This window comes from Acomys russatus, chromosome 18 (assembly GCF_903995435.1).
Source record: "Acomys russatus chromosome 18, mAcoRus1.1, whole genome shotgun sequence".
Classification (NCBI taxonomy): domain Eukaryota; kingdom Metazoa; phylum Chordata; class Mammalia; order Rodentia; family Muridae; genus Acomys; species Acomys russatus.
Genome location: NC_067154.1, coordinates 59562434 through 59574996, shown reverse-complemented (window position 1 = coordinate 59574996; position 12563 = coordinate 59562434). Strand labels below are relative to the sequence as shown.

At 43.5% G+C, this 12563-nt stretch overlaps 1 protein-coding gene across 1 annotated transcript in view; it reads right to left on the bottom strand.

Moving 5' to 3' along the window:
* Positions 1 to 12563, bottom strand: part of Hs6st3 (heparan sulfate 6-O-sulfotransferase 3) — a 711627-nt gene that overhangs the window by 141374 nt on the left and 557690 nt on the right. The gene's annotated exons all lie outside the window — the stretch shown is intronic.

Below are 12563 nucleotides of genomic sequence, written 5' to 3'. Positions count from 1 at the left end.
CAGACTTTAGTGTGAGCGGCCATTCTCGACCCTCTGAAAGGGCTTGATTCACTTGAAGGGTTTTAGGGCTAACCCAAGGTTTTCTGAGAAAGACGGTCTCTACATGCAGACTTCGGCTCCTATGCTGAGAGGACCCGCCCACCCTCTTGTAGCCTGATCTATGGGTTGGGAACACGCAGCACCAACCTCTCACTCCTCTCACTCCTCCAAGCGTGTCCCTGTCATGAATCTTTCAGTATATGATGGCTACGGCTCATCTGGGTGTACATCTGCAAGGAAACCCGGAAGGTATCGAAACATCTCATGCCCTGCCTCCCCCTATCTTCTACAAACCCTCCCATGGCTATGAATTCATCTTACTAAATTTTGATGAGTTGGTATGAGCTGGGCTGCAGATATGGCTTTAGTATATCACTTACGACTGCACAGTAGGGAAAAAAGTTGTATCTTTCCCCTCAGAAATCGAAAAAGTGAAATGTGTGAGTGTCATCTGACGGTCGGGAAGTGTGACTCAGAAGGACTGAGGAACTTAAATCCTTGGGTGTCACTGTTCTCAAACGGGAGCTGTCACTTGGTCACAGACGGCCTTCTCAGGCAAAGGTCACAACGTGGACTTGGTGCAGGACAGACTGTCCAGTGTCTCTCAAGTAGCGTGGTAGAAAACTCACCAGGCAAATAACAGTCCTTTTCTCCTACACAGTCACTTTTAGAGTAACAGTTGTATTTGCATAGTTCTGAATATGTCACAAAATAAATAAAGCATAAAAGAATGAATAGAAGGCCAAAATTAATATATAAGTGAATGAGAAAATATACATTTTTTGCTTACAAATTTGACTAAGAATAGCTATTCCAGAAAAAGAAAAAATAAATGAACATCTGTTATTCCATGAAATGTTATTAATATTCATATAGAAATAGACGCTGCTGAATCATTCAGTATAGAATCTTAATATAGTTTAATTATTTTCATCTTCAGGATTTGCACAAGCCCTCTGAAAGCAATCTGTGATTAGAGATCCCAACAGATTTAGATTATGTAGGCTTCCTAATATTGTCAAGTGTCCTTGGTTATACTGTGGAATCCCAAAAATGCCCCAGGCTACATAAATCCTCAGAAATTAGGAAGCCATTCCTTCTATAGCCATGTTTTTAGTTTTAGTGAATCTGAAAGGTATCCATCGTAGCTAATTGCTGGCCAACTGATTAACCTTCTGTATTCTGAACATTGTCTTAGTCGCCATAAACAAGGTTTAGCTTGGGAAAGCGGCAGAGCTCAGACATATTTTCTGAATGTTGTTTCTCTTCCTCAAGTGTCCTTGAAGATGCCCTGCTGAACTGCCACTACTGGCATGCTCATCTGATGGTGACTGACTGGAAAGATCCCAGTGAGATGAAGCCTTGAGTAAGAGTGAGTTCAGAGCCAGGTCTCATGTGAGAATTCGCTTGTTTTGTATATTCTCTAAGTCTACCGTCTCTTGCTAACATCCTATCTCTGGTGACTGAGGGCTTAGGTTGTTCCATAATGAAAGAAAGCATGAAAGCCAAACCAAACAGGCAAAACCTCCAAAGCAGGAAAAGTGAAAGAACAGAAAAGAAGACAAAGAGAAAGAGGCATCATCAGGTGCAGGGTTGCCCAATGCAGCTAACCTGCTCTCAGAATAACCGAGACCAACTGTGCCATCTCGCTAGGTCACAATCTTAAATCCTGTGGTTTATTTAAATCCTGCCCCATATTTGACTACGTCCCCTGGATGGGGAGGCCTGGTGGCACTCAGAGGAAGGATAGCAGGCTACCAAGAAGAGACTTGATACCCTATGAGCATATACAGGGGGAGGAGGTCCCCCTCAGTCACAGTCATAGGGGAGAGGAGTAAGGGGAAAATGGAAGGGAGGGAGGAATGGGAGGATACAAGGGAGGGGATAACCATTGAGTTGTAATAAGAATAAATTAATAAGATGTATTTTAAAAAATAAAGTAAAAATAAATGCAGCGAACAAAAAAAAAATATCCTGTCTGCTTCTCCTATACTTCTCTTCCTATCTTCATGATTATCAGTTGTAGAAGGAGGAGGAGGAGGAGGAGGAGGAGGAGGAGGAGGAGGAGGAGGAGGAGGAGGAGGAGGAGGAGGAGAAGAAGAAGAATTATTCCACTGAACCAGTCAACAGGATGGAGAGACCACAAAACTCTCCTTGGAGTGAGGGAGTGCGCTGGCTCCTGCCGTCCATCTACTGCTCACCTGTCCTGTCCAGTCCCTGATCTTCAGTCTCTCGTTACCAGCACAATCATTTACACATGGCCCTCTGACAACTTATCAATCATGAGCAGCTGCAGTTTAAATATTTTGGCTTAAAACACCCCCTCCGTATGTCAGGACACATTAGTCTGAAATAAACATTTTGCTAAGACGCGAAACGAAGCAGACCCATTTTAAAGGCTACTGTCATGTGTTTTGATTTATTACTTTCTGGCGCAGTGTCTGCAGCAATGTAGACAGCATCATAGCTGGCCACTGTGATAGATCATCTAAAGGGCATGAAAGGGAATGAAAAAATACCAAGAACCTTCTAGATCCCAAGGGTTGTACTAGACACTAGGCTTCCTAAAATTTGTTCAGTTTTACATGTGTACATGGAGGAGGTACATGTATGCCACAGTTCTCATGTGGAAGTCAGAGGACCGGTAGGATGGGGATGGTTCTCTCCTTCCACTGTGTGGGAACTGAGGATCCAACTCAGGTCATGAGGCTTCATGGTAAGGGCCTTTACCTGCTGAGCCATCTCAGCAGTCCAACTTCTTTTATTTCCCTGTTCTGTTTTACACTGGCATTTGTTTCTAACGCAAGGAATAAAAAGTATAAAGATTGTCATAGCTGAGAAGTAACAGCAAGAGCAATAAAAGCCAAACCCCAGCTTATTCCCTTATATCGCCAATATGTGTTCATTCCACGTGAATATTGTCCCACGTGCTTAGAATAGAGTTTTCTTATTTCCCCATCCCTTGGTAGTTCCCATGAAGACTAGTGGGAGGAATACAGAAGCAATTTGGAAAAGTGATCAAAAAATGAATTCCAGCAATCCCAGAAGTCCTTGGAGATGCCGGGAGGGGAATCTCTGCCCAAGCAATTTCAGGCAAATATTGTAAGATGCCAGAGCCAACATCCCTTCCTCTGCATTGCCTCTTTGCTTGGGAGATGGCTCTCATTTCAGATGAGCCATGCAGGTCCTGGGGCTCACCCCGGAGAAGCCTGTGCTATATTTATAAGATATCCCATTATCTGGTTTCAAATACCAAGTCGGAAGGGAGTCAGGCAATAGTGTGCAGAAAAGCTTTTGTTATGAAAACTCAAAATACCAATCTATCAAACAAAGATGATTTGATTGCATCCTGAATAGTAAATCACACACAGCCGACTACGTCTGCATATAAATTACAACCTGAGTAATGAAACCAAACGTTTCGATATTCTTGCACTTTTGCCTAGGGTTCAGAATCCATCCGTTACTCATTTGCAGTGTTTTTAGGATGATAGCTTTCCTTTAAGTTTCTATTTCATTTAATACAAAGAGGAGTCCATGCTTTAAACTAATATGGGAAGAATGGGAAGGCATTAGTCTCCCTCATAAAGGCTCAAAGACGGAGTCAAACTCCTCAGCTCTAGGACTTACCCATGTTCAGTCCTTGTGACATAATTTCTGTCCCCAGCATCCATCAATGCTTTTCTTCCCTGCAATTCGGAACATGAACACGTAGAGGACACCCAAGGCCTTTCTCAAATAGGCCAATTTTTCCTACTTGTCTGCCTTCCTGGGACCCTTCAGTCAAGTAGCCAGGCTATCATGAGGCTCAGTTGTCAACATTAATACAGAAATCAAGCTGGACACAGAAGAGCGTCATAAGGAAGGAGGGCCTATGACTAGCCCTGTCTCAAATTAATATTCTGCTTCCCAGCACATACCCCCTGACAAACACATGACGGCGAGGAAAGGAAGCGAGGCTAGATAAGTTCCCCTTCCTGTTTTTCCTACATTATCTGTCTCTGAAAATGAACTCAGGATTACACTGAATCCCCCTTCGTGCTTGTAAAGTAGGTTTTCTCATTTACATATGTCAGTCACACAATTACATTGAAAAAACTCTGAACACAATTGATAATCTCGATATTAAGAAAGCAATTAGCACATTTGTGAGACCCCTCTGATGTATAACCACGGATTGTCCCTGTTCTTACTTCACTGGTTACATAGTGAGGGATGCATAACATTTACACAAGCTATGTCAAAGAGGATAGTTTATCATCAAAATTAAATTGCTCTAGATCAATACTTCAGCAATCTAAATGAGCGAAAGTTATGGGAAATGAAGAAGAGTTTGGACTTGATTTTCTTAAAAATTTGGATTTATATTCTAGATTCTCTATGTTCTATCTGTAAGGAGGCCAGTGATGCGTATGTCCCAGCACCTTAGAGAGGCCTGGAGCTGGTAAGAATTAGTTGGGTGTTGACCATGCACAACTTGCTGTTGTCTACATGCCATTGTATGATTTTCTCAGAATATTCACATGAAGGTTGAGTTTTGATTAAGATCATTTGCTGGAGATGAAACTACATGGAGTAGAGAGCTGGGTGAGCAGCGGAATTCTGGGGACTCTGAAGGGCGACAATATCCACTGCGTTATCCAGCCACATCAGTGACCTTCTAGCCACATCACAGATGCCTAGCCCAGCCTCCAAATGACAGGTTCTACACAGACGGGGCTTCTTCTGACTGGAGGCGAGAAGGGGCCTCAGTGACAGATTGGGAGCTGACTTGGGAGCATAGGGTAATTCTGAAGGTCAGCTCTACGAAAGATGAGCACTTCTAATGGGGGAGTCTGGGGAAGTGAGGATTAGCAACGCACACTGGGTACCTCCTACACCACCCACTGTGATGGGTGGAGGAAGCATCAGTGCCAGGGGCATGATGTATGGCCTGACATAAGGTGACAGCTTATTTTAGGAAAAGTATAAACATAGTTTATCATGCAGAAGCAGCCTCAGAAGCTACAGAGTTCACACCCTGGTGACACAGACATAAGGGCAAGAACAGCTCATTGGCAAGAAGCTATTTAGATTCAGAAGTTGTTGATGTCACGGCTTGCAAGCTTAGAACAAACCTCTACATCAAGTCAACAGCTTCTAGCTCTCCTTAAGCATCAGCCTTTTCGTACGGCTTGAAAAGGTTCAGTCAACAGTCAAAAACAGAAGGCAGGAAGTAGCAGCAATCTGCCACTCTTTGTGTCCAAAGTATTCTAAGGGTAAGGCTCTCTCCTACAACCAGCTACATGAAGCCAGGCAACTCCCCAACATACAGCCCATCGAAAAGGAAACCTACCCATGAAGGCACAGACTTCTTAACGCTCCTTTGATTTACTTCATTTCCACCAAAAGAAGGTGGAGATGTTCACTGACAAGTTCAGAGCAAGGGGTAATCCATGGTAATCCATTTCACTCACAGATTATCAAGACCATTCAAATGAGCACTAACCAGCATTTCCCTACATGGTTCATTGTTTTAGGTGTGTGTGTGTGTGTGTGTGTGTGTGTGTGGCAGTTGTGGCAGGAGAGTATGTATGTGTGTAGTTTATGAGTTCCTAGGCGCATAAGCGTATGTCTGTGTTTGTACAGAGGTGAGAGCACATGCCATGTTTCCTGGTATAACCCTGCACCTCATTTCTTGAGGCAGGCTCTCCCTCTGCTCCTGGAGCTAGAGTGACAGCCATCACTCCCTGCAGTTCTCAGTCTCTGCTCTACCCAGTCCCTGGCCCTACCTCAGTTCTGGCATCACCAGCACAAGGCTAACACATTAGATGGGCGCTAGATTTGCTCCTCACCTATGGTGACACTAAGTGCATCCTACTTATAGTGTGTCCCCTACACGGACTGACAAGCATGCCACCAATTCTTATGCTGAAGTATTATTTATTTTATGTGGATGGGTAATTTGCCTGAGTGAACATATATGTACAATGCTTGTGCCTGGTGCCTGTGGGCGTCAGAAGAGGATATTGGCTCTCCTGGAACTCAAGTTTTGACTGGTTGTGAGCGTGTGTGTGTGTGCGCGCGCGGCGCAGGCGCACTAGGGATCAAACCACAGCAGGCTCTCTCCAGGCTTCTGGTTTATTTTAAAGATGGCACTTGCTCCACTGTTTTCTAAGATGGGCTAATGTTGACCTTCTGACCTTCATTTCCCACAAATCCAAAATACCAAAGTCAATACATCTGTCATCCTTTGAGTTAACACATTCCTAAGTAATGTACAAGCATAAGCTCTCTCTCTCTCTCTCTCTCTCTCTCTCTCTCTCTCTCTCTCTCTCTCTCACACACACACACACACACACACACACACACACACCTCTACCATGTGTTACATCATAAAAATCCATCCCACACTCAGAACTTCTCAGAACTTCCACCCCAGGGAAACTTTTAACAGCCCGCCTTAACCCACACGTGTGCTGTTATGGACAAAATAATATATTCACTGGGGGTGGAGGGTGTACATTTGTTTCACTGAACAGATTTTTTTACAGAATTATTTTTATATTTATTATGCTAGAAATATCTACAAAATGAACATTTTTGTGCAATCAAATTTATAAGAAAATAAAGTTTCTGCTGGTATTTTCAGCACATATTTGGTATTTGCAGTACTTCCTTAATGAAAACGAGAAGAGAGAGCCTGGGGGGGGAAAATAGCATGCATGCATAAATTAAATGGTGCATCTACCTTCGGTGAATATTAAGTACCACAAACCATATTTCATATACCTGGTTATCTCATATATTGAATTACACAATGCTTGATCATATGAAAAGTAACTCTAGACAACAGATGCCTAATAAAACATCTCTATAGGGGCTGGAGGTAGTCAGCAAGTAAGAGCACTTACAGTGGACCAGGGCAACACTGGTTAGCTCGTGACCACCCATCACTCCACCCCATGGAATCTGATGCCCTCGTCTGTCCTCTGCAGGTACCTACAAGCACTTGCAACTATAGCCATGCAGATAAACACACATACATACATGTAATAAACTCAAAATAAACCAATATATACATGTAGCATATGGGCATTCTTTTCTCATTAGCATCTCATTACAGATGTTAACACTGTTAGCATTTGCAGCTTCCTCCACACCGATCAAAACAAGATCTGGAACTACAGTGTTACATATGGTTGACTATTAGAGGCCTGGTACAAACACGTGACTTTGGTAATTGCTTTACACTTTCTTAGATAGTTTCATAGATAATCCTGAGCATACATCCTAGGGGTGAATATGTTATGAAATCTAATACACTAGACAGGACTGGAGATGCAGTCACAGCTCTCAGATGTGCCGGTGACCTCAGGACAGAACATCAGAGCCTACGAATCTCTTCCGTCACCTCCTGCCAACAGGAACTATGACAACACTCAACACACAGTCTGGGTGGCTTTGGCCTCTGATTTTTACTAAGCACCATTTCCATACTACTCCCAATAGAGTGTGCTTATTAAAGGAATTTAAACCTATCGCTGTGAAATAAACAACTGTCTATTTTTCACATCCACTAAAAAAAAAAAAAAAAAAAAAAAAAAAAAAAACCTCTTTGACTGTGACAGTTATTTTGAAAGGTCATCAACTGCTTGAATTAATAAATGAAAAAGGTTGCTATTCAGGCTGTTTGTAAGGCAAACCAGACCCCAAGTTGGAGGAGAGGAGGCATGTACGGGTAATGAGAAAGCTCAGTGACAAGTTGTACGTAACTGCAGGCACACATCTTTTCTTCCTCGGATGAAAACTTAATGACGAGTTACTTTTCCAGCAGCAGAGTAAATGACTTAGGTAAGTAAAGTTGTACACTCCAGGGCACAGCTGCCACCATGCAGGTCCACAGAAGGCACCCAGAGGCATAGATACCGTTTGGCAGTGGGCGGGCAGGCGGGCGGGCGGGCGGGCGGGCGGGCAGGCAGGCGGGCGGGCGGGCGGGCGGGCGGGCGGGCGGGCGGGCAGGCGTCACTACAGTGAGCAAGTATGTCGGGGGAAAAGGGAAGTGGAATAGTTTGAGCATTATGAAGACAAGAACCGGAAATGCGAGGATAGTGAGGAGAAGCCTGATGTGAATCTGTGCTGTCGTCACCTGAGGCCATGGTGAGGTCCCCGGCCTGGGCTGCTGCCAAGAGCTATGTCTGGGTCTTTGGCCCTGAAGCAGCAGAGGTCTGTGTCGATGTCCCTAGCCTATGTTACCACCAAAGGCCATGGAAAGTGCTGAGGGTGTGCGAGTGGGAGAGATGGCTCCGCCTGCCCCTCATCTGTTGTGCAGTGTATGGGCCCCACCCTGGAGAGATGCCATGCCGCTGCCAGCCCCTCGCCACTCTCAGCAAGCAGAAAACAAGCCCCACCCCTCGCCTGGGCAAAGGGGGAGAATTAGTCCTGGTGGTGCGGGTGCTCAGGAGAGCTGGTGGGCTTAACAACTCAGCAACCCCCCCAGGCCCAGATCCAGGGCTTTGAGTTGGCCTACCCCAACAGCCTGCCCATCTATGAACTGGTGAGGCATGAGAAGGGGCGGGTCCTGCAGACTCAAAGCTGCAGAGCCTCCATGACTCCGGGCTACAACAGAGTGTGTGAGAGGAGTCCTGTTGAGGATCCAGTATTGACGGAGTAGCAGAAGCCAGAGGCCTCAAACCAGACCAACGACTTGGGGCAGTGAGAGCATTCACAGGTATAGCAACCTGGGCAAAAGGGTTTGTTGTGGGGCACAGCGCGATACACGTCAGCCTCCAAGAAAGATGTTTTTATTGTATTTGTTCATTTTAGTTTCCCTTTTTGTTTTCTTTGTGTGGTGGGGAGGTTGCAAGGGGAGGTTGCAAGGGCAGAGGACAGATATGGGGGGGACTGGGAGGTGAGTGGGAATGGGGTGTATGATGGGAAATTCACAGAGAATTAATAAAAAGTGAATGAAGTTGTACACTCCAAAAATGAAGTGATTCACAGTTTTAATCTAACCCAAAGCTATATCCCTGCGATATTTTTTCTGCCAGTGTCATCAACATAGCCTAAAATGTTTAACATTTCATTCTCTCTTTTTATTTAATTAATTTATTCAGATTACAACTCAATTGTTATCCCATCACTTGTATCCTCCCATTCCTCCCTCCCTCCCTCCCAATTTCACCCAATTCCCCTCCCCTAGGTCTAAGACCGAGGGGGACCTCCTCCCCCACTATATGGTCATAGGCTATCAAGTGTGTAAAAAACATTTAATAAAAAAAATGAAAAAAAGAAAGTTACTTTAAAAACCATTACATTCTCTCTGAACTACTCTCTAGGCTTTAGGAGTTGGCAGATAATGTAGACATCTCGTGACTACGGGTGGACTTGTACACCGCCCTGGAAGTTGAGGACACAGTGGACTTGGCTGCTCTCTTTCCCACCGTGCAGCCTTATTAAGAGAAGACGTTGATCCGTTGACATATATGTCCACTTCGTCATGGGAAAGACACATGGTGTGACAGGCAGACATCCTACCGAAAGGATGCTTTTCATTGTGTAGTGCCTTGAGTTTGTGTGTGTTCCATATATGCCAATCAAATTAGTGAACTGATTCCATCTTCATTCTCTTTGATGCATGAATACTATACTATACACTAATGATACATGGAGCTGATTCCACGAACTATCAGAGCTGTAACTATGTACTTATCTTACACAGTTGAGCACCACAGTTGCATGCCTTGTGGATTTGAGTCTTCTGTCTTTCCGTGCCAAATACTTAAGAGCCAACAGCACTGCTGTTTCTATCTTTCATATGTCAAAACTTGATGTAAGAAGAGAAATAAACTATGTACATATAAATCCTTTTGACTTAAATCCTTTCAACTTAAGTAAAATAATCAATATCTGGCCTACTTAATGCCAAAATGATTGGTTCAACCTGTATTATCACTTTTCATTGGTTTATTTTGGCATCACAGAAGACAGAATAATAGTTAAATGATACTTATCTATTAAGCAATAGAAGACTGTCAGATTAAGAAACCAGCCCTTGCCAAATAGGTCACGTCTGAGTGCTGTGTACTGAATTCTCATTTTATGTATTGATTGTTTTCTTTTTCTCTCACATTTCTTTGCTGCAAGCTAGAAAACAAAATCCTCAATGTTGTAAAAATTGTTTGTGCGATGTTCAACATATGTATTTGCACTTTTGTACTCTGTGCATTATTTACATGCACACATGCGCACACACGCACACATGCATGCACACACATGTATACACGTACACATGCGCACACACTCACACATGCACACACATGCCTGCACACACACAGACACATGCATACATGTACACATGCACACATGCGCACACACACATGTACACACATGCATGCACACACACGCATACACGTACACATGCACACACACATGCATAAACGCACACATGCACACGCATAAGCGCATATACATGCACATACATGTATACATGCACACACATACGCGCACATGCACCCACACGCATGCGCACACTCACATGCACACAGGACATTTTAACTTTAACTATCGTGGAAATTAGGCCTTCAACACATTTAGTAGCTGCTGTCTCAGATGGGTTGGCTGCCACCAACCTTGCTGACGCAGGCCATCATGAAGTGCATTGTAACAAGCTGTGCATTTTGTGCCATGGAGCTTGATGACAACAGGTTAGAGCTGTCAGCTGACACACCAAGGGTATGAAAGAGGTGCCAAGTGTGAGGGTGACAAAACCGCGGGAATGCTCCAGCTCTCTTGGAGTCAAAGTCTGGTCTTAGCTGAAACAATAGGACACTTTCAGAAATGAACTTATTTCTGGGATATGTTGACAGGCAAAGCATCCTTCATCAACAGGTGCACACTGAGAGTCTCTGGTTCTTAGTTAGAAGGCCCTAGAAGCATCCAGTAAGCCTCTCAGATCTAATTCGTCTTCCACTTCTAACTACAGGTAGATAATTTACCTTAAAGGTGTTAGAGGAAGTCAGATACTAATACCAACATTAAAGTCAGTCATAGCAATTAAAAATTGAACATCCACAGAGACAGCATCTCTAGAAACGTACAAATGTACCTCGAAGCACACCATTTTCTGAAGCTGTCATGTAAGAGAATAATAAAAACACATATTATGAAAAATCTAAGGTGCAAAATTATGATGAGAAAAATCATTATTTACCCATAGTCATAGACAGAAATTCCAAAGTGGGCAGTAGAGGAACTCTACTCAGAGTTAAATAGTTCAGTTATTGGGCATCTCTCTCTCCTCCCACATCCCGTGTGTATGAAATTGGACTTTTAACCTGCTCCACCCAAATCTAATTTCTCCAAAATCATGCTTGCCTAACTACCTCTAGATGAATAAAGCCTGTTACAACGGACTTGGCTCCCAGCTTTACCTTGCCCATTTCCTAGTGTACAAGGATCATTTCAATCAGAAAGATACGCAGAATAATTTGGCACAGAAATGCCCATTTGCACTAAAACCAAGCATGCCCTTCAAATGCAGCCTCCACATCTCAATTGCTTCCGGTCCTCGCTCTGTGGCTTCTGCTTTCATTAGCAGAATGCTCTGTAAAGGCGAGGAGCAGTCCCTGTGTTCCGTTGTGCTGAGTGATGTGGTGTTTACTTGGTTGCTCTTGTTGCTAGACTTACTTTCTACTGCAGAAGAAACACAAAGCCCTCCCTTGTGCAAGTAAGCATTGGCTTATTGGTTGCCAAATAAACTGAGCTATGAGAGGGTTTTCTTAAAAGTGATGATTGTCTTATCACAGTTTGTTGACTTATCCAAAGAAGCCAAAATATGCTCCTATGGATGGTTAAACCCTGTTTCCATAATGCGTTGGCTAATACTCACCTGGAACAAGACGACAGCAATAAACTAGCCATGCACATGTGAGAACAATGTCAGAACCTTAATACCTGGCAATATTTATGCTCTTACAATGCTGCAAGGGACAAACGAAATTAGAGAGACTACATTCCAGGATAGTGTCCAACGGTAAGAGTTCTGTGAAAGCACATCAGCTTTAATTAAAATATCAAAATCTGGGAGGAAACACAGCCTGACAGATAAATGTGAATACCACGGCATCGCCATTGTGTTTTACTAATGAGATTAGATTCCTCCTTTAATTGACATTTCCAACCGAGTCACAGATAACACAGATTTAATGGGAGAGGTTATATATAGCTGGACTCTTGCTGGATAAATGAGTGACATTTAAATTTAATAAATGGTATACTGTACAACTCCCCTCTCTAACCCATGGCGGTATTACGAAGGGTGCACAGATAATTTCAGTGCATGAAGTCCAGAGACCAGCACATAATGTAAAATTACCTCATGGGACATTGCTGCAAGCAACCGTTTCTGTGCAATGCATGCAGAGACTTAGATAGAAAAGACTCACACAGAATCCCTGCAGATAATTTAATTTGTGGCTTATAAAAATGAATGGGGGGCGGCCATAAAGTTGGTTCTGACAGTGTGTCAATGATTTTCCTTTTCA